Raw genomic sequence first — 21,077 nt, forward strand, 5'->3', positions numbered from 1 at the left:
TACATAGCAGCTGAATTCAACTTGAAATTTTTAATCTCTGCATGAATTCTTACAATGCAGCTGACAGGTCAGTAATGATTTTTTTAAGTATAGACCATTGATTGTCTTAATCATAAAAAGCCTTCATGACTATGTAGAAATGAATATCCAGGTCCCAAAGGGAACAGAAGATTTCCTTTATCTAGCAGACAGTGTAGCAGTGTGCCTTTCAAAAAACAAAAAGCCATCAGGACCCTGGGCTACATCAGGAACAGTGTTGCCAGCAGGTCAAGGGAGATGATGTTCCCTCTACTTAGCAGTGGTGAGGCCCCACCTGGAGCACTGGCTCCTCCCCTGCTCTGCACTACAGGAAGGACATGGACTTCCTGAAGCAAGAGTGAAGTGCAAAGTAATAAAGATTATTAAGGGACGGGAGCGTCTCTCATATGATGAAGGCTGAGAGAGCTGGGATTATTCAGCTTAGAGAAGGATCAGAGGGATCTTGTCCATATGTATTTTTTTTTTTACTGTGATGGTGAGTGAGCGTTGGAACAGCTTGCCCAGAGCAGTTGTAGAGTCTCCTTCTATGGACATATTCCAAACTTGAGTGGACATGACCTTGAGCAACCTGCTCTAGTTGACCCTGTTTTGAGCAGGGAATTTGGACGAGATGATATTCAGAGGTCCCGTCCAGACTCAGTAATGCTCTAGTTCTGTGATTCTGTTTGATCTCAGTGTCCAAGGTGTCTTCTTCTATCTTACAGAGACACTACAAGAGGAGGTGAAGGCTGTGAGGTGCTTCAACACTGCAATAGTAGTATAAGAAATTAGCTATAAAGCCTAGCTTTGGAAATATAGGCTTTTCCTGCATTATATTGAAGAAATAAAAGGCTGGTGACAGCCTCCTTCATGCCTAAGTGCATTGCTCACTGAACTCTGTATGTAAGCTGGTGCAGTTTCAGGTGTTTTCAGTACAGTCATTGGCTATTTGCTGAGTACCAGAGATACAGTTCAAGCTGTCCAGGCACATTTAACAAGTGTATCAGGAACTTCAAATGACACGGAGTCAGTGCAGTGAATGCTACACTAAGAGTTTTTTATCTTTGTGTTCCGTCATGTTTTAGTAATCATTTCATAGATGGCAGTGCCAAGGTTCAATTTTGGTAAAAAAGGATTTTCTTAAAGCGGAAATTGACTGTGGTCTATGTTCTAAACAGCACAAGAGAAATCTTCCACAAGTTGAAAAGCCTAATGCTATGTTGCATGGCATGATTGTTTTCCTGTCATGGCATATCTGCATCATTTCCAAGCAGGGTACACTGGAGAGAAGGAGGCTGAAGGGAGACCTCACCACTCCCTACAGTGGCCTGGAAGGAGGTTGAACCAAGTATGGTATCAATCTCTTTTCTCAGGTGACAAATGGTAGGACGTGAGGAAGCAGCCTCAAGTTGCCCCGGGGGAGGTTTAGATGGGTCTAAGGAAGACTTTCTTCAAGAAAAGGGTGGTAAGGCATTGGGACGGGTTGCCCAGGGAAGCAGTGGAGTTGCCATCCCTGGAGGATTTAAGAAATGTGCGGATGTGGTGCACAGGGACATGGGTTAGTAGTAGACTTGATAGTTAGGTGGATGGTTGGACTTGATGATCTTAAGAGTCTTTTCCAAGCTAAATGAGGCTACGCTTCTCTGCTTTCTGTGGTGCCATGGCAGATTCTCAGTGCAACGGAGTTTTTATCTAGCACATTAATGAATGGTTTAATAATAGAGGAAGGGCTCCCGCAGCACTTGAGTGTCAGCAGAGCTTTTTTTGACTGCTGGGAGACCTGGCAGCACCTGGCTGTGCCTCCCTTGCCCATCTGCAGGCTGTCTGGGTGCTTTGCCCCCTCTCAGCTGCTGTCAGCATGGGGAGCTGCGCCACTCGCAGGGAGCCCGGTCGGTGGCAGGGGGGTAGTGGAGGCCCTGCCCCTGCAGAAACACTGCTGCCAGCGTCTTGTGGCACAGGGAGCCCAGGCACAGGATGAGGAGGGGGCTGGAGGGCAGGCCCTGTGCCCGAGGGGCAGCCTGTCTCTCTGGCAGGCCAAATGGCCAGGGAGAGCCATCCCCAGGAGAGGGGCCCTCTGCCCCCCGACCCTCCTCCTCCTGCCTCGCCTCGTGAGGGCGTCTTTCAGGCCACCGACACCTCTCCCAACACAGCCACGTCTGGCCATGCGTTGGCCACCGTCACAGAGGCTTCCTGATGTCACAGTGGCATCTGCCCCCCGGATTGTGCCGGGCCCTATAAAAGGCCCCTGCGCAGGGCCCGCCACTCGCTGAGCTTCCAGGCCCTCTTACAGCCATCATGGATGGGAGGAAGAGGACCTGGAGTGAAGGCTGCCCACGCTTGCGTGGGTCCAAAGAGGACTCAGTCCTCAGAGCAAAGAAAAGGCGGCCACTGCCTTCAATGTGGAAGTGGAAGAGGGCCGGTGGTCGTGGCATAGGAGCGGTGCCCGGCGCTGTGGAGCCCATGGAGGTGGATCTGCCTCCGGATGAAGACCTGATGGAGGTGGATCCACCTCCAGATGAGGCAATGGACATCGACGTGCCTGGGCTCCCAGCTGCCAAGATCCATCGGCGGCACCGCAGGAGCAGACCACCAGCTCCTTATCCACGGCCCGGCCGCCGTGCCTCATAGCACGGCCATCCTTCCCTTCCCTTCCCTTCCCTTTCCCCCATCCTCCATCCCCCACCCCCACCTCGTCCAGAGGTGTCATCTCTTCTGCACGGAGGGAGTCTCAAGGAGTGGACGAGAGGGGACTTGGCTTCCTCTGGGATGCTGCACCAGGGCGGCAGAAGGAACCCCTCGGAGAGCCACGGTGGACCTTGGGACCAGGAGCCCGGCGATGTCTCTGTGTGAGGACAAGAAGGCTGCCCCATGGCTGCTTGAAGAGGAAGCCGCACCTTCCACGGCAAAGCACAAAGAAGAGCTGCAGATCAAAGCTGTTAGGGAGACAGCTGCTCCTCTGAAGAAGCAGAAGACTTCTCGTCTGCTGGGAAGAGGTGCTGGAGCGCAGCGTCACTGTTCATTCAGAGAAGAACAAAGAAGAGCTTCATTAGGAATAATAATAATTCAATAAACAGCAATGAAAAATAAAATAAGAAAGTGATAAAAAATCACAGAGAGCCACTTTCTTCTTTGGGGACAATTTAGCGACTGCGTCTGTACTGCTGCATCCCCTTCCCTGGGTGTTCCCAGGAGAGGAAAGATACTGATGTGTGTGCAGTGTGTGTAGTGTAGTGTGCCCAGCCCAGGGCATTGAAGACAGCGTGGCCCTGGGGCACACGGCGTACAAGGGCAGGCTGAGGGAACTCCTTGGGTCAGCATTAAGGAGAGAAGGCTCAGGGGTGGACCCGACTGCTGCCTCCAGCTGCCTCCTGAGAGCCTGTACATCAAGCCTGTAGCCCTCCTGCTAGCAAGTAAACCCAGTCCAGCTCCCAGCCCAACTGATTTAGTATGGTCTTGCCAGTGCCCAAGGACATACCATAGGAACACTTCAGGTTGGAAACATGAAAGCCTTTGTGGGATTATTCTGGGTTGTGCCTGCGTGCATGCAAGGAGGGGTCTGGGGTGCGAGCACAGTGGGAGGGGTCCTGGGTTCCTCATGAAAATATCCCAGTTCCTCGGACCTGGAAGTTTCTTAGAGTAGTAGCCCAGCAAAGGAAAATACGATGTTCTGTACCTGGAGAGGAATAAGCCCATGCACCAGCACTGGTTGGAAAGCAGCTTGGCAGAGGAGGACCTGGGGGTCCTGGTGGATACCAAGTTGAACACAACGGCAGCAATGGAAAAATTGTAAAAGTCAGAGGAATCAGTATCTATCCCTATAGGTGAACCAGTTTTATAGTGATATAGTGATAGGATTTGATTCTCTTGGGAATATCCAGAGAAAACAATTTCAAACTATATGGCTAGAAATAGAAAAAAATTATAACCTTAGAGAAGTATTAATTATGTGGAAATAGCATTTGCACTTTTTTTTTTTTTTTTTTTTTTTTTTCCTTCTTGTACATTTTCGAAGGCTTATTAGCATTTTCAGTGTTATACATTCTGGCTTGAATAAAATGTTTTCTCTATACTGAAAAATTGACAACTTTTTTCTCTAATTGTCCAACTGGCTCTTCTCAATGTTTTCAGTAAATAGCATGCTGTAGTGCTGTTTTCATGTAGCAAGATTACGATGAAGTAAGTATTGGAAAGCTTTATAAAATATTTTCATTAACTTACAGCCAAAAAATAATTTTTCTTTCTATTATAGTAAAGAAATGTTGTAAGTGTGCTATTGTAGCAGGGTTTTATTTTCAATTTTGTATGATGTCTGTAAATAGTCCAGTCTATTTATTTTTAGACTGCAGTAATATACAATTTCTTAGAGATAATTTCTTAGAGATATTTATTAGAGATAATTTCAATTTCTTAGAGATAGAGAAAAACTAGAAGACTAGGCAGAAAAAAACATTTATTACCTGTTAAGGTGAGAACAAATGGTACAGCTAATTTTCAGGATTATAAATTCTTCATATTTTTATTAGCATTTGTATCAGAAAAAAAATATATTAATATTGAATTAAGTTAAGGTGTTTGAGATCTTAAAGATGTACTAAGAGTGTTCTGCTTCATACATTAAAAGCATGTAATTATACTGCAACCACATTTCAGAGCAAAACAAAGACAAGACAGTCAGGGAAAAATCAAATTGTAAGGTAAATAAGCTCTCATCTAGGAAGTAGGGAATAGATTTGCTCTAGATTTCCTCTAACACATGAACCATAATTAGCAGATCTTCATAAAAAAGCAGCAAATAAATTTGTAATGCTGACCTCCCTAAATTAAACAATTTTTTTGTCATTGACCATTGTATATGCTATTTCTTCTCTAAGAATTAGTCACAGAAATTATTGTGGAACCTCATTTAAAGATCTACTAAGGAAAAAACTAAACAGGAGTCTAATTTGCTTTTAACAATTTCAAAAAAAAATCTAGAAAAGTTTATTAAACAAAACAATTATTGCATATCACTTCCCTTTCAAATTTAGGCTGCCTTTTAAAAATCTCACCTTTGTTAGTTAAAATGTTCTCACGTCTCCTCTTAAGCTGCCTGTCATCAAGGCATTTGCCACTTAATTCAGTTTTCAAGAATCTCATAGATACAAAACTTTATTTATTTATTTATTTATTTATTTTAGACTCGGATCTCATTTCCACATTTCATTGCATTTCTCCAGCATGCAGAGAGGAGGGAAGTGACATTTTCATGTAGCTTAAAGGAAAACTGCTCTCATTTCAAGAAGTCCAGCTTTCCAGAAGTTCACACATTAAGAATCATTTGTCAACTGAGATAAAGGACTACATTAAAAACAAAGTGTTAAATATCAGTTGACATTTTGTAAGGAAACAATCTGCAATTTATCTCAGTGCGAGAAACTATGCAAAATTTTCCAGCATTATTTTGTTCATGCCTTCAATGGAAGAAAAACCAGTAATCCTCTGAGTGTGAAGTTTCTACGTGTTCCACTGAAGCAGTGCTGTAGACAATGTGCAGGACTGGACAACTACCTGGTACTCTCCTCATATGTCTGTATGTGAACAATATTCTCTTTAAACTTTCTTATGAAAGTGTCAGGATCACACCCACAACATTACATGCATCTAATTTTTGATGATGATTAGAGAAATAGGTTAAAACTATGGAAAATCAGAAACATTTTATGATTGGGGATGATGCAATGAAGTTTTTGAAAATGTTGAGATTCAAGTGATTTAACTTCAATTTAATTAAAAGGTAGATTATTTTGGCTGTTCTCAGAGTAAGCACAAATTGTGAAGTACCTTGAACACTGACTTTATATGATCTTTAGATGTAGCTTTACACCATATTTGTAATTGTTTTCTCTTTACACTTCTGGTGCACGAACCTTACAAGCATTTTGATTAATCTGAATTAAACTAAGAAGTAAATTTAAAAAAATATCCAACAACCAAACAACTTCCCTCCTCCACTTGACAGGTAGAATTTCCTGAAAAAGAAGAAGCTGTTATATATATATCATACATATATAACATATTATAATATGCATATAATGCAAAAAAAAAAAAAAAAAAAAAGACTCTCTATATATAACACACATAATAGATATGTATAATCTAATCTAATTAGAGAGGACATGGCTTTTTTCACAGATAGGAATCTGTGAAAAAGAAGTGCAGCGTTACAGATAAAAGTGTGGTCTGTGGTAGAGTGTTTCAGGTAAAGGAAGCAAATTGTCAGCGCTGATGTGGACAGAAGAAATACCCAATTAGAAATCAGGTAAGAAACAAGACTTTTAAGTGCCTTTTCCTGGAGGATGAACAAAGGGATAACAAAGGAGTGTTTCTGGCATGGTATAATTTATCCCTTAACACTACAAATTTATTACACCTGTTAAAATCTTTTCATTCTTACTGTCCTTTGAATAGATGTTCAAAAATATTTGGTGGAACATTCCAAACATTTCTGTTGCTAAATATCTGAGAAAGTATAAAGTTAATTTTCATTTAATTCACTGGTAATTCTTTTTGCCCTCTTCTCAAACAGTTCATGACTATCTGTCGACATTTCTATGAAAGGCTGCACTATGCAACAGTTACTGCTTTGAAAACTAGACTGCTTTACCAGCCATGGTCAGCATTTTCAGAAATTAATGTCTCCAGAAAGTAACCTAAGTTGATACTTTGTCTGAAACTTTTTCAAAAAATACCTTATCCCTACAATTGCCTACAGTGACAACCTCCATGCAAAGCAAAAACAGCGGCATGATTTTGAAAGTTATGAGATCCATTTAGATATCGGGAACTTTCTTTTTTGTTTTTGTTTTATGTTGAATTGCTGCCTGAATATAGCAACATTTTATACGTATATACAGAGACACACATATGTATATAAACACATTATCAAGTTTACAGTTTGATAATTGCTATAATGGTATAAGTCCTATTTGCATACTTAAACCTCAGCTGTGAGCTATGAGAAACAGACGCTACCTTTCCGAGTACCTGATTTCTTGTTGCAAGAAATAATACTTAAAGAGAAAATTAATATATATATATATATTTCACCCATGCTTTGGACATCTCCATTCATCACAAGTATTAGCATATCCATGTGATATCTATATATAGAATTAATGAATTAAGTTCAAGCAATGGTGCCTTATAGACATGAATAGGAAATGTTTAAGTAGGTCAGACAAAAATTATTCCATTTTGACAGACGAACTACCTGGCAGAAGCATGCTGATACTGAGGTAATCCCAAGGGCCCAGTCTGCAGATGAGTCAGTCAATACTGTTGAAAGACACAACACTATTGATGGATCATAAATGCACAGTGGCTCAAAGATAGCCATTAATATTTTATATATAGCATTTTGAATTAAGATATAATCTAATGACATTTAAGATGTATGGGAAAGATACAATGGTAGGCTGTGAAGCTGTGACCAACAGATTTCTGTTGAGTGATGTAGGCTCACTGTTTTCTTTCCACTCAGAAATGAGTGACTGGTATCAGACAAAATCCAATTGTGTGGAAGTATTTATATTGCATCCTTTATTTAAGGGAACTTTAAATGGACTTTTACCTATTGTGTGCCTTTGCACTTCTCAGAAACTATTAATGGTATTGTATTTCAGTCAGTAGACTCTCTGCTGAGGTTTCAGAACACGTCTCAACTATTTTTCAAAAGTGAGATTATGTGTAATGAAGCATTCCTACAGTATTTGACTGAACTTGAACACTGAGCTTCATGAAAGAGCTGAAAATGTATCTGACAGAGCTTCCTTACCTGATACCTACATCAACAGTATGTTTGGCTTCTTGAAGCTCTCTATCCTTGATATTTTGCAACATGCTGAACAGCAAGAAAGAGACAATAGAATGCTCACCTCCCACTACTCCTGTTCTGGTGGTGTGCATGTGAAAGTCTACTATACCGCATTTAAACCAGGCACGTTCAGTCTATTTGCTAATACAAGTCTAAATTTCTAAAGATCACCACTGCATGGATTATGATATTCATTTTAAAACTGAGTGAATTCATCTATGTGTCTCTTTGAAAAGTGGCTTATACTAGTCAATGAACAGTGTGCCCTGGCAATTCTTCAAAATCAAAATCTTAACACTATTTGTCACATATGGATCATTGCCAATTTACTAATAAATTGATTATGTAATGGAAAACTGTTGGCAATAGAGGAAACCTTGCAAGTACATCTCAAACCTCACATGGCTTGTCTTTCAGTATATAGATTGAAACAGCAGCTACTCAGTGCAAAATGACAGTATATGAAAAATAATCCTGACTTCAGTGTAAGATGATGGATACTTAACAATATTGAAAATGTAATAATTTGTTCAGTAACCTGTCCTTCGGCTGCTGCTTAGTGATAAGGTATGTACCTTCCGGATTTTAATATGCAATAAATTTGAGATTTAGATTGAGCATAGCATAGTTTTCCAGAAATGCTGATCTGTTTCTCCCTTTTAATTTAGCATATGGTTTGGCATGGGTGAAAGGGAATAAAAAAACGGAGCATCAAGTACTGGTAAACTGACACATCTTGCACAGCTAGAACAAGTTTTCAAAGAATAATGTTTCCCATAGCATAAAAAAATAAAGCTGGTGTTGTACATCAATACAGAGAAAAAAACAAAAAAAAGGAAATGAAAGAAAGTGAAAAGAAAGTGAAAAGCATTCTTAGATTTGTTCAGTCAAAACCAGCATGAAGTACATCAGTTGTAAGTAAAAGAGAATCATTCAAAATCAGTGTAGCTAAAAGGACCATGGGTGACCAGATCTAGTGGGTGCAGGGGGGTTGGAACTAGTTGATTGTTAAGGTCACTTCCAACCCAAGGCATTCTATGATGATAATACAGACTAAACACCCTCTTAAAATAGATTTTTGCCTCCCTTCCTCTGATCTGAGAGATTTTTCAGAAATCCTTTCTTTTGATGGTCAGATGTCCTGTAATATCTGGGCTAAATTTAATTATAACCAGTCTATTCACATTTGTGTTTTTGCCAACTGTGATATTTAGCTCTATCAGCTCCTCTAATAGCTTCTCTTATGATGTATTAAAAGAGAGTAATCTTTTCAACATTTCAAAATTTGAAAATATTCAAAGAGGGTAACCCTTTTCAACACTTATGTTGCTCATAAAATCCAGCTGTGCTCTTCTACCAGAATCCTCTTCAAGGGCAGGCTCTGCATTCCCCTGAAGGTCCTTGTTGCCCTTCTGTTGTCCGGTTTGGGACTACATTCCTATGTGCCATATCCATTTTGGTTATTTTTTCTTGAATGTGATTGACTAGAACTTTACAGTTTTCCAGATGAGTTCTGACTGGAGCCTTATAAAATGGCACTAATACATCTCTACTTTTCTTGGAAATGTTGTGCCTGAGGCACCCTAGGATTGGATCTGCGTTTTTCACAGATGCATCACGTTATTTTAGGAATTTGATTTCACTGAAAGGAACAATTAAATTAAAATAACGTTGAAATAAGCTCATTCTCACACTGTTGCTATGTGGACTCAGCAAACAGAGTACGTTTCTTGCAGACATCTTTCCTTTGTTATGTATCAGATTCCATCTTTTTGTCATAAAAATAGATTTTTTAGTTTAACAGTTTTATTTTGACCCATAGATTTAACATGGTGATCCTCCATATGTGAAATTCAAATGTAGTTTAAAGGAAAACATTTAGGAAGCACTGAATAAATTTTATGTAGCCAATTCAGAGTCTCTCTCAAACCATTATACAGGATACATCACTTCTCAAGAAAGTACAGTTTTCAGAAACATATTGCTAATTACTTTAGGTAGATAAAAACATATTAAAAACTAAGTGATTTTTCAATTTATCAACATTATTATAAGAAATAATAATGGAAGGTGAATACAGCTTATGTGTAAGCACATAAATAAGCAAATATCAAATATACATTTGTAAGTTATATTAAAAATGTGGACATGTTATATTAACATTTTATATTAACATTTAATATAATAGATATATACATCTATATTAACATTTCAAAGCACATACTTACCTATCAAAATTGAGGAAAACTCCACTAACTGTGAAAGAGAAACTGTATTGAAATTACTCTTTAACATAAAACTGAAGGAAAAAACAAAACAAACAAACAAAAAAATAAATAAATTAAAACTACCAAATATAACCACAGGCTGAAAGGCTCAATGTTTCTTAATGTTCATTGTAAAGACACCCTCTATCCTTCCTACCCCAAAGAACAAAAATTTTTCCCCAGATTTTAGAGGAAATTCATAGTCAATAAAATGAAGTAATAGTAATATCAGGCAAAGGAGTATAGTTTTGTTAAATGCCAAACAAACATATTGGCTTGTATAAGAATACTGATGACAGAGTGATCTGAAAGAATACTAGGACTGGAGACTAAATAAGAAGGGGAAACAACTGCTGCATCAGTGTTCACCATATGAAAGTCTGCTGTTAGTAGAAGGTACTAACCTTCATTATGTCTTCCTGCTGAAATATTCTGCTGCCTGCTATTTTTATTATGATATATTATGACTAAAAGACTAACAAAAACAATCATGGAAATAAATTTAAGGATAAGCAAGAAGAGAGTATAAGTGAGAAACAGGACAGAGCAAAAAATTAAGCTATAAGTAAGTAAATGCTTAATTTTATAAATGAACTGACTGTTCATTTTTTTTTTTCCACATGGATTCAATGTTTTCACATTGTTCCTTTGACAGGTTACAAAAGAATGAAGGGAATGTATCAGGCTATTCAAATGTTATTAAAATATTAGAGAATATCACCTCATCAATTTGACTGAGACCAATTTATATCTCTCATGAAAATACAAAAATCTTATTGACAGTTCTATACAAGTGTAATGATACAGAACAATGTACTGTTCTGGAGATGGAAGACTTTACCAGAGGCTGAATAGATTATGTTTTCATTCTGGGTTTATCAAGTAAATAAAATACAATGAGAGCTAGAAGGGTTGGAATTATCATTAAAAATTAATTAAACAGGAGAACTAGTTATAAGGGGAAGAAAAGGAAAAGAAACCTGCTTTGGAGGAGACAGTAATACTGAAAGCAAAACAAAACAAATCAACAAACAAACAAAAAAGAGGGAGTAAATGGTGACAGAATGATGTACATCATATATTTCAATTCAAATCTGCCAACAGAGTACTCTGATTGAGTGATAGGAGAAAATGATGCTAAATCTGCCAAGAAGCAAACAAGCAAACAAAAAGTGTTACTTATGCTAGGTATGCATAGAAGCCAGCATCAGTTTTACATGTGACATGCAACAACGAGATTTTAAAAATAAAATCTTGAAATTAATGTTGTTGAAAATTTCAAGACAAAAGGTTTTTCATAGCTATTTTATTAGATTATTTGGATAAACCTGTTAGATGTTAGATCCAGAAATTATTTTATAAATTATTTTATAAATTCGTCCATTTACTTTCTTATTGTGCATGCATTTGTTTCAGTTTTAAAAAAATTCCATCTTAAACCTAGATATTTTTAGATTGTGGAAGTTGTGTTACTATTATATAAAGTATATTTCACGCTACAGATTAGAAAGTATTTCCAATTAATGAACTAAAAGAGTTGTTACTTATGGTTAAGGAAGGAAGTACAATACTTCAATGATAGTCATTGATTTTTCACAAATCTTTTCTGACTGGATAAAGCTCAGCTCATGAACACACTGAAGGAACTACAGTAGGGAAGAATTTCATTGGGAAGAACTTTCCAGGAGATGCTAAGAAATTTTCTGTTGTCACAGCTACTGTGGGATAGGTTCTGCTGGTGACTCTTGAATACTTTTGCTGAAAAAAAAAACAACAGGATATGGGGCCTATGAAGAAAAATCCAGAAAGCCTTTTGGTGTTCACTTTATGATATACAACAAATAAAAAGGCAGTGTTCAAACGCACTAATTGCAAATCTTTAATTTGTCAAAATTTCTGCAAACCATAGAAGTAGTAAAATTTGGGGTGTATATTTTACAGAATGTGTGACTACTTCCGATGACTTAGAGGCTATTCGAATTGGACCTTTGTGGCAAGACACAGTAGTTGAAAATTTAGTTTGATATGTAAAATCTAGGTGAGGGACCATTGCACAAACTCTCATGAACAGCATATTTTAAAAAAGCAGCAACTCTAATTTGTAGGAATCTTTGCATAGGGTAATGTGTGAGTGAGGTATCAAATTTTTGGAACAGGGCATTTGGTTGCTGTGCAGATGTCAATGGGAGTCTCCATGGAAGTTCCTTGCAATGATGCCTTCAGCAGGATCAAGTGAGACTCCCTGATTTGCTGTGCTGCTGAACTCTTCTCCAGCTTGCCAACTGTTCTGTGTGACTTCACATGCACAGGCTGTTGTTAATAGTGTTTTTAAACTATACACAAAGAATCGCTGAACTAAGTTGATGCACAAAGATTTTTTGACATAACCACTTTGGCACCTTTAGAACAGTTTTCACTGACTCTTTACAACTTTTAGCCTATGTGCAATGGTAATTTCTGTACCAGCAGCTCTCTAGGAGTATCTGTTATGGCCAGATTCTTTACCAGATGGCCAGATGTTAATCTCTCCATTGAAACATACTGGTTTCTCTGTGTACAGCAAGAGTCACCTGGAGGGATCTTCAGGGCAGTTGAAGATTCCCATCTGCAGACTCATATTCAAATACTTGAATGCATTGAATACATATTCAAATGGCTATAATTCAGTCAATCATTTGATCTCAGGTCAGTTCAGTGTCCCAAATAAGACCATTGTCGCATTTGTGCAGATAAGTAACTCAGAAGTTTCTGGGCCATCAGAGAAGTTAATCACTTAAGTGCACATAAGTGCATGTGAGCAGAGCCTGGACACAACTATGCCATGAGTACAGCTATAGAGAAGAATTTGAATTTGATTCTTAACTCTCATTTACAATTAAATTCCATTGTTGTTGCCACAGGACTAAACCAAACCATATGACTGCATTCTAACTGCATATGGCACTAGGTATCCTGGGTTGATTACAGTTATAATCAACATAGAATAAAACTTCACACAACTTGTTGCATGTATGCTACAGCAATAAAGACGTATCTTTAAAGCAATATCTTTTGTATCATACAACAGTAGTGCTATAAGGATGTGAAAACAGAGAAATATAAAAGGTCAAAATATTCAGAGTATTTTCTCCACAGCTAATAGTTCTTGATAGTCCAATTGAGTTTAATCCTGTACTTATACTATGAAGAAGCAGGAGCACCAGGACAGAGATTCATGTAAAGCATTGGTTTCCATCAAAAGAATTTTTAAAAGTAATGAAAACCAGGCAACTTAAGATGGCTGTCGGTTCTTTGGCCTTCTTCACTGCACACAACAAAATATGTTTAAATGAACATTTAGTCAAGCAGTCCATGAAAGAACTTGGCTGAAACTGAAATTTAAGAAATAAGATGTACTCACATTAAGAGTACATCTTAATGTGAGCACTGTCTTGAAAATTGTTCAGTTGTATCAACAGCACAATTTTGTCATAATAAATGGACTATTGATTCCCATAAAATGTAATTAATGTGGAAATTAGGATGTGCTTGGCATGCGTTAAGACTTTCTGTAGTCACGCACATATCCTTATGCACACACACATATAATATTTTACTTTGTCTGATATTTCCATTTATGATACCTTTTGCCAATAGCCAATACAGTTTCAGAACAGACACCTCACTGTGGAGGTCATAATGTTTACTAATAACACAAACCAAAAAATGGTACATGAAAGTAGCTCTGAACAAGATCTATATTCTCTACTCTCTTTATCTGATGTATTTATATTTCAAGACTCTTTTTCATTTTAAACATAAGAAGGGAAGAACACAGGTGAGAATTTAACACCATAATAATTTTGGATAAATGCATGGCAGCTAAAATCAAATTCTCAGGTTGGTGTGATGTTTTTAACTGAAGAGTACATTTGATGTCAACATCTTATGTCATCAGTCTTTGTGTTGCTTTAAAAATGTCTGGTAAGTTATCTATAAAGTAATTTATTTCAGATATTACACAGCCAATGCATAATGCTCCCACTAAAATTATACCTGAGAGTCATTCCTATTCCTCTCCTCCCTTTGCCATTTTGCTTTTATAGCTTTTTTAGAGTTAGGGTTCAAATCAGTAAACCAGGGTAATTTGTCATTGTAATTCTCTTTGCTTTTAACCACATCACATATGAATTAAGATCTTTCATATGATGAAAGGTGGGTCATTTAGTCCTGCGTGGCATTTTACTCTATGTCTTTGTTGTTATGAAGAAAAAAAAATCTGTCATAGATTTGCATTTTTGACCATCATAAAAATGTACTAATCACAACTGGATCCTAACTTAGCCACATGGAGTTATGCTGGCAACTGACATGAAAGAAATACTGTGGGGAAAATCCAAATCATAAACAGGTTTGCATAGGCAGGCTTTGGTCTACGTCCTTGTTCCTCCTTTCAGATTACTTCTTCCTCTACCGTGTGAATAAGGGACCAGGGCTAGTACATTTATTTTGCAGTTGTTTTAAGGTGGCTGCAGTACGCAGAACAGGTATGAAATTTGAGAATCAGGGTAGTGAAGAATCAGGAAGGTGATTTTCTAACCTATGTTGCATTTGTCATGATGCAGGATCTGAATCTTGGATGGGAAATAGTTCAGGCAGGGATTTTATCTTAGCTCACATTAGTCTACACTGCCCTTCAGCTGTCAGTTCAGCTCCCAGTCATTCACCTTCTGTAATTTTTCACAGTTGGACATCATCTTTACTACCCTGAATAGTTTAACAGAATCAGCAACTTCTGCCATTTCAATATTCACCTCCCTTTTCCAGGATACATATACATATGTTGAACACCAAAGGACCAAATACAGATCTCTACGGAGATTCTGCTGTGGACTGACTTCCACTGCAAGAACTGTTGTTCATTTAGTCTTGTCCTATCTTATTTTATTTTATTTTATTTTATTTTATTTTATTTTATTTTATTTTATTTTATTTTATTTTATTTTATTTTATTTTATTATATTTTATTTTATTTTATTATATTTTATTTTATTTTATTTTATTTTATTTTATTTTATTTTATTTTATTTATATTGATTAACCTTTTCATTAGAAGTACTTTTTCAGTTTAGTACTCTTAAAAAACATTGGTGAAGTATTAGTGAAAGCAATGTGCAAATCCAAAGAAATGTTAGTCAGATTTCCTTTACCTAAATGCTTGTTTGTCTCTTCAAAGAACTCCAGTAGGTTTGTGACATCTCGTGTTTATCCATATGTCACTTAATTCCAGTCTTTACTCATCCATAGTTCCCCTGGAGCTACATGTATTTCTATAATTAATTAATTAAATAAATAAAATGTTGTCGTTTTAACCACTTTCTAGTTCTCTGACACCGAGTCAGTTTTCTACACACCACAGTTTGCAGTTTGGCTATTTCACACTCGAATTCCCTCAGAAGTCTGGGGCAGAAGCCATCTGGTCCCGGTGATTTGTTATTGCTCATATCATCTTGATCCATAACCTTTTCTGCCAATAATTTAATTTCAGACAAAGCCTCTGACACATATGTTGAAAAGAAAGATCCCTGCTTCTACAATTCAAACTGTCCCACAGTTAACATGGATGCAAAATAAATAAATCAATAAAAATTTACAGAATGCAGCAACAAAAACAGACAACCAACCAACCAACCACAACCCCCCCCCCCAATGTTATAACCTTTATCTACTTAAAACATTATTTCTTTACTTTTTTTCTTTACTTTTTGCAGATTATCTGCAAAGCTTTCTTTTTCTGTTCTATATGAAATAAATATATGTATGTGGCATCATTTTTTTCACCTTTCCAAGTTGTTCTTCAGACTATTTTTGTGATCCACTGATCCACCTTACTGTCTTTTTATAATGTGCCTGCTGAAGTTTATGATTTCTTGGACACAAATTCATTTTTTTTCAAGGACACCTTCTTAATTTATTAGTTTCCATTGCATTGCTATTTAGCTATTTGCATTTGCCATTTCTCAAGTCTTTATTGACAGGTAGGATGCTTTTGCTTTAAAATTCTACTTGTTTCCATGCTGCTTTCAAACATTTTTTTCCTTTTATCGTCCTCTTCTGCTAGCCTTTTTACTTTCTTGTGGCTCCCCTTTTGAAAATTGTGTACAGATATGTTGAATTTCTTTTTGTTGCCCCTTGAGAGAGGTTGAATTTGAGCAGTCACTGTTTCAGAATGTCTCTTTACAATTTTGGAGCAAGTCCCACATGATGGTGTAGACCAAATTGGAAGTCACTTCCTTCATGAAAGAGTCATGATGGGTAACTAAAACAAGCCTTAGTGTCACGATTCAGTGTTACCTTTCTCCAAACTGTAAAAAAGTAAATTAAATATTCAGTTCTCACTGTCTCTTTTACTTCCTGAGCATGTTAACATCACTGTTACCATAGTAGAAAGAAATTATATATTCCTTGCCTATAGATTTTTGGATATGTCTGAGGCAGCTAAAGATAGTACTGAAATTCGGGAAACAGGAGTCTTCAGTCTATTCAGTTCAGTTGGATTTCTTTTCTATTCTTCATGTTGTTTCTTAATAACACATTTTCACATGCAGACTTTTACTAAAGAAAGTATAGTCCAAATTCACATCTCTCCTTATACAGTAAATATAAGCTCTTCCTTTCTCCTTATGCAGTCATATGCCTCTGCATCAGTATCCAATGCTTTCCCTGTACCACACCCTTCCACATATGGTTCCTATTCCTCTGCCTCATAGTCCAATTTTCTTTTCAGATTTATTGCAGGAGTTGTGCAACTATAAATTCAACATAAAAGAGTAGTTAGATGATATGGTTGTAATTTGCTCTTATTCAAACCAGCCAGCATACATATACATGATTAAATAAGTGTGAAGCCCTTGTGCTGAAATGAGTTGGAACACTTTAAAATTCTGAGTCAATGAGTTAATATTAGATGCAATATTATAGTGATAGGTCCTACTGCACACTTGCCTTCCATTTTTAATGTTATTCTTCCATGTTCACACACTCATATAATCTCTTTATTAGTGAAAAGCTAAGTAACTATTCATATACACTCCTGTATAAATGAAAGATATACTATGTAAAACAATTTATTACACATATATTCCTCCCACATTTTTCTAAAACAAATACACAGTCCAAATTAAAGCATTCTGAATCTTTTCCTTTCCTCATTTGCTTATTTTTACTCCTTACTCAACAGACTTCACAAACCCTATTTCCAAATAGCTACTTTCAGACTGATAGTATTGTACACAATATAAAGCTATGCAAATACTGAGGAAATACTCAACGATCAGCAAAAATGATACACTGCACTTCAGCCCCAAACCATTTGCTAGAGTAAATGACAGCTGTTGCCCATCTTTCCTGCTAGGGCTTCCACTTACAAACCTCAGTTATGGTCATACATGTTATTTTTCATTCTATAAGAAATGGAATTAAACTTCTGGATTATCAAATCCACTCTCACTTATACAATGGTGTAGAAGTGTCATTCATGGGAACACATGCAAAACTAGCTGCATACGACAGCTTCTTATATTAAAACACATTTAAGAATTACAACAGTAGGTAAAAATCCCCCCCTCCCAAATAATAATAATAAAAAAAAATCAGATGGGTCTGACAGTTCTAAGAATAGGAAGTAAATTAGCAGCAAGTTTAGGAACAAGGGGTTAAGTTAGAGGACAATATTAGTAAGTACTATTAGACAATGCTAGAAAGCACACTAGCTACACTGATGAAAAAAATCCTTTCTGCTCATCTTCTGCCTCATAAAAGGACAACTACATCATAAAATCACAGCATCAAGATTGTCGGGAATAGAGTTTCCCATAGTACAGCAAAAGTCGAAGATTACCTTTGCAAATACCCCCACCCCAGAACTACTCTCTTTTAAAGGAGATACATTTGCTGTGTCCAGTCTCAACCACCAAGAGCCAGTAAAAATCAGAGATGGTATCATGTGTGTTTGTATAACTGGCTGGAGAAGATTATGGTTATGAAGATGAGTGCTACTGATGTAAAACTGTAGTCCCCATCAGCAAAGGAAGATGGTGAAGGATTTTATTGCTTGTTGGAGTAAATTTTGATGGCTAAATGCCAAATTTGAGTAGAACCTCTGGATGACCCTGAGAAGAAGCCAAGAAACAGTCTGTAAAACCAGCATGCTTCAGCAATGAATGCTTTGCTGTGGGGTGCACAGCCCACTGCACCAAGCACTGATGAAATGAAAATCCCTGTGAGTCAGTAAAGAGACATTCTAAATACAACATTGGTTTAATATGAAGAAAGGGTTATTATTGTTATTATTATTAAAATACCCTCACTTTTGACTTATTATATTGTTGTGGTTTTACCCAGATGGGCAGCTGAGTTCCAGCACAACTGCTCTCACTCCCCTTCCTCAAAGGGAAAAAATATAATGGAAAAGGGCTCAAGGGCTGTGATAAAGACAGGCGGATCACTCAATAATTAGTGTCACGGACAAAACAGACTCAGCACAGGGAGATTAATATAATTTATTAACTATCACTAACAATGTAGGACAGTGAGAAACTAAAAAAAAAAACAACCAACAACAACAACAACAAAATAAATCCACCTTCCCCCATCAACTCTCTTCCACACCCTCTCCCAGGTGGTACAGGGGAACAGTGAATGGGGGCTGTGGTCAGTCCCTAATGCTTCATCTCTGCCTACCACTGCTTCAAGGGCAGTCTCTGCTCCTGCTCCACGTGCAGTAGAAACAAAACCTTGAGGGAGGCGTGGATAAAGAATTGGCTACAGTGTTAAAGAGGACCTTTGGGCAGTGGGCAATTGCTGGCTGGCTCCAGGCGCGTGTCTGAGGGTCTCTGACCAACTGTATGATAGATTCGGGCGCGTGGACAGCACGTGGGGCTACGGGGAGAGGACATGTAGTAGTGAAAAAGGGCAATAAACGCCTCCTGTTCAAAAGCCATCAGGAGTCTGTGTCTTGCGTCCCTTCAGCAACACAAAGATTTGGCTCCAGATCCAAAATGTCATGTATTTGGCAATTTTATTTATGGTAGCACTCCCCACCCCTCCCATCTGCTCTTTTCCCTTCCCTCCCCTCCCCTCCCCTATGCTCCCTGTCCCGACACTGTTACATTCCCCTCCCCTCCCCTCCCCTCCCCTCCCCTATACTACCCTACAGACCCCTACACTCCCCTACACTCCCCTATACAACCCTACACACCCCTACACTCCCCTCCCCTCCCCTATACTACCCTCCCCTCCCCTATACTACCCTCCCCTCCCCTATACTACCCTACACTCCCCTACACTCCCCTCCTCTATACTACCCTACACACCCCTACACTCCCCTCCCCTATATTACCTTACACACCCCTAAAATCCCCTCCCCTATACTACCCTACACTCCCCTATACTACCCTACACACCCCTACACTCCCCTCCCCTACACTCCCCTATACTACCCTACACACCCCTCCCCTCCCCTCCCCTCCCCTCCCCTCCCCTATACTACCCTACACTCCCCTACACTCCCCTCCTCTATACTACCCTACACACCCCTACACTCCCCTCCCCTATACTACCTTACACACCCCTACACTCCCCTCCCCTATACTACCCTACACACCCCTACACTCCCCTACACTCCCCTCCTCTATACTACCCTACACACCCCTACACTCCCCTACACTCCCCTCCCCTCCCCTATACTACCCTACACTCCCCTCCTCTATACTACCCTACACACCCCTACACTCCCCTACACTCCCCTCCCCTCCCCTATACTACCCTACACTCCCCTCCTCTATACTACCCTACACACCCCTACACTCCCCTACACTCCCCTCCCCTCCCCTATACTACCCTACACTCCCCTCCTCTATACTACCCTACACACCCCTACACTCCCCTACACTCCCCTCCCCTAGACACCCCTACACACCCCTATAATCCCCTCCCCTACACTACCCTACACTCCTTCGCTACACTACCCTACATTACCCTATGCTCCCCTCCCCTATGCTCCCCTACGCTCCCCTCCCCTATCCTACCCTACACTCCCCTAAACTCCGCTGTCCTACACTACCCTATACTCTCCTACGCTCCCCTCCCCTCTACTATGCTACACTATACTACACTATACTACACTACACTACACTACACTACACTACACTACACTACACTACACTACACTACACTACACTACACTACACTACACTACACTCCCCTCCCCTCCCCTCCCTTCCCTTCCCTTTTTTTTATTCTCTCCCTTCCCCACCCCTCCCCTCCCCTCCCCTACCCTCCCTTCCCTTTTTTTTATTCCCTCCCTTCCCCACCCCTCCCCTCCCCTCCCCTCCCTTCCCTTCTTTTTATTCCCTCCCCTTCCCTCCCCTCTTGTCTTCTTTCTTTCAGGTAAGTTCAGATCGCTTCAGCCGTTCTCGTAGCTCATATCCCTGGCTGATTCACTGGAACCCATCAGCAGCAACCAGAAGCGCACCAGCTGCTGTGTCACTAGTTGAGCAACAGTCTCCAACTGGGAATCGCTGACTTCGTTGTGTGGCTCAGACAGGTGCCTTGCAGTTCCACCCTGGCCTGGACGTGTCCTCTTGCTGTGTCCCCACCTACATGGCAGTTCTGCTTAGAAGCAGCAGCAGGCTTTTGAAGATGTCCCACTCCTTCCATTTTCAAAGGTTTAGCTTGGCTAGCCGGGTGGTGTCTGTCAATAGAAGACAACAAAGAGATTTGGGTTAGAAACAGCTAACTGAGTAGTTCCTTTCCACAAGGGCAAGGAATATTTACCCGTTCCTAATGGAGGCTGCAGTGTCAGAGATAACGACAGGTCCTTCTGAGAGCTTTGAAATATCCCTTGGGGATGCTGAGTCCAGAGGACCAGAGCAAACCTGTCTAAAGTACACCGTGGAATC

At 39.1% G+C, this 21,077-nt stretch overlaps 1 long non-coding RNA gene across 3 annotated transcripts; it reads right to left on the reverse strand.

Annotated features, from left to right (window-relative positions):
* Positions 1 to 1,056: 1,056 nt before the first annotated feature.
* On the reverse strand, positions 1,057 to 16,892 carry LOC119716095 (uncharacterized). 3 transcript variants are annotated; one of them, XR_011807718.1, is made up of 5 exons: positions 15,327 to 16,892; positions 10,099 to 10,126; positions 7,268 to 7,332; positions 3,494 to 3,691; positions 1,057 to 3,030 (listed from the first exon to the last, which is right to left on the reverse strand). It is a non-coding gene; the product is annotated as an uncharacterized lncRNA (long non-coding RNA). The 3 variants fall into 3 exon arrangements; XR_011807717.1 differs by having other exon boundaries at positions 3,494 to 3,760; XR_005263785.2 differs by lacking the exons at positions 1,057 to 3,030; positions 3,494 to 3,691 and adding an exon at positions 4,447 to 6,026 and having other exon boundaries at positions 15,327 to 16,889.
* Between the last annotated feature and the right edge of the window lie 4,185 nt (positions 16,893 to 21,077).

This window comes from Anas platyrhynchos, chromosome 2 (genome assembly GCF_047663525.1).
Source record: "Anas platyrhynchos isolate ZD024472 breed Pekin duck chromosome 2, IASCAAS_PekinDuck_T2T, whole genome shotgun sequence".
Lineage (NCBI taxonomy): Eukaryota > Metazoa > Chordata > Aves > Anseriformes > Anatidae > Anas > Anas platyrhynchos.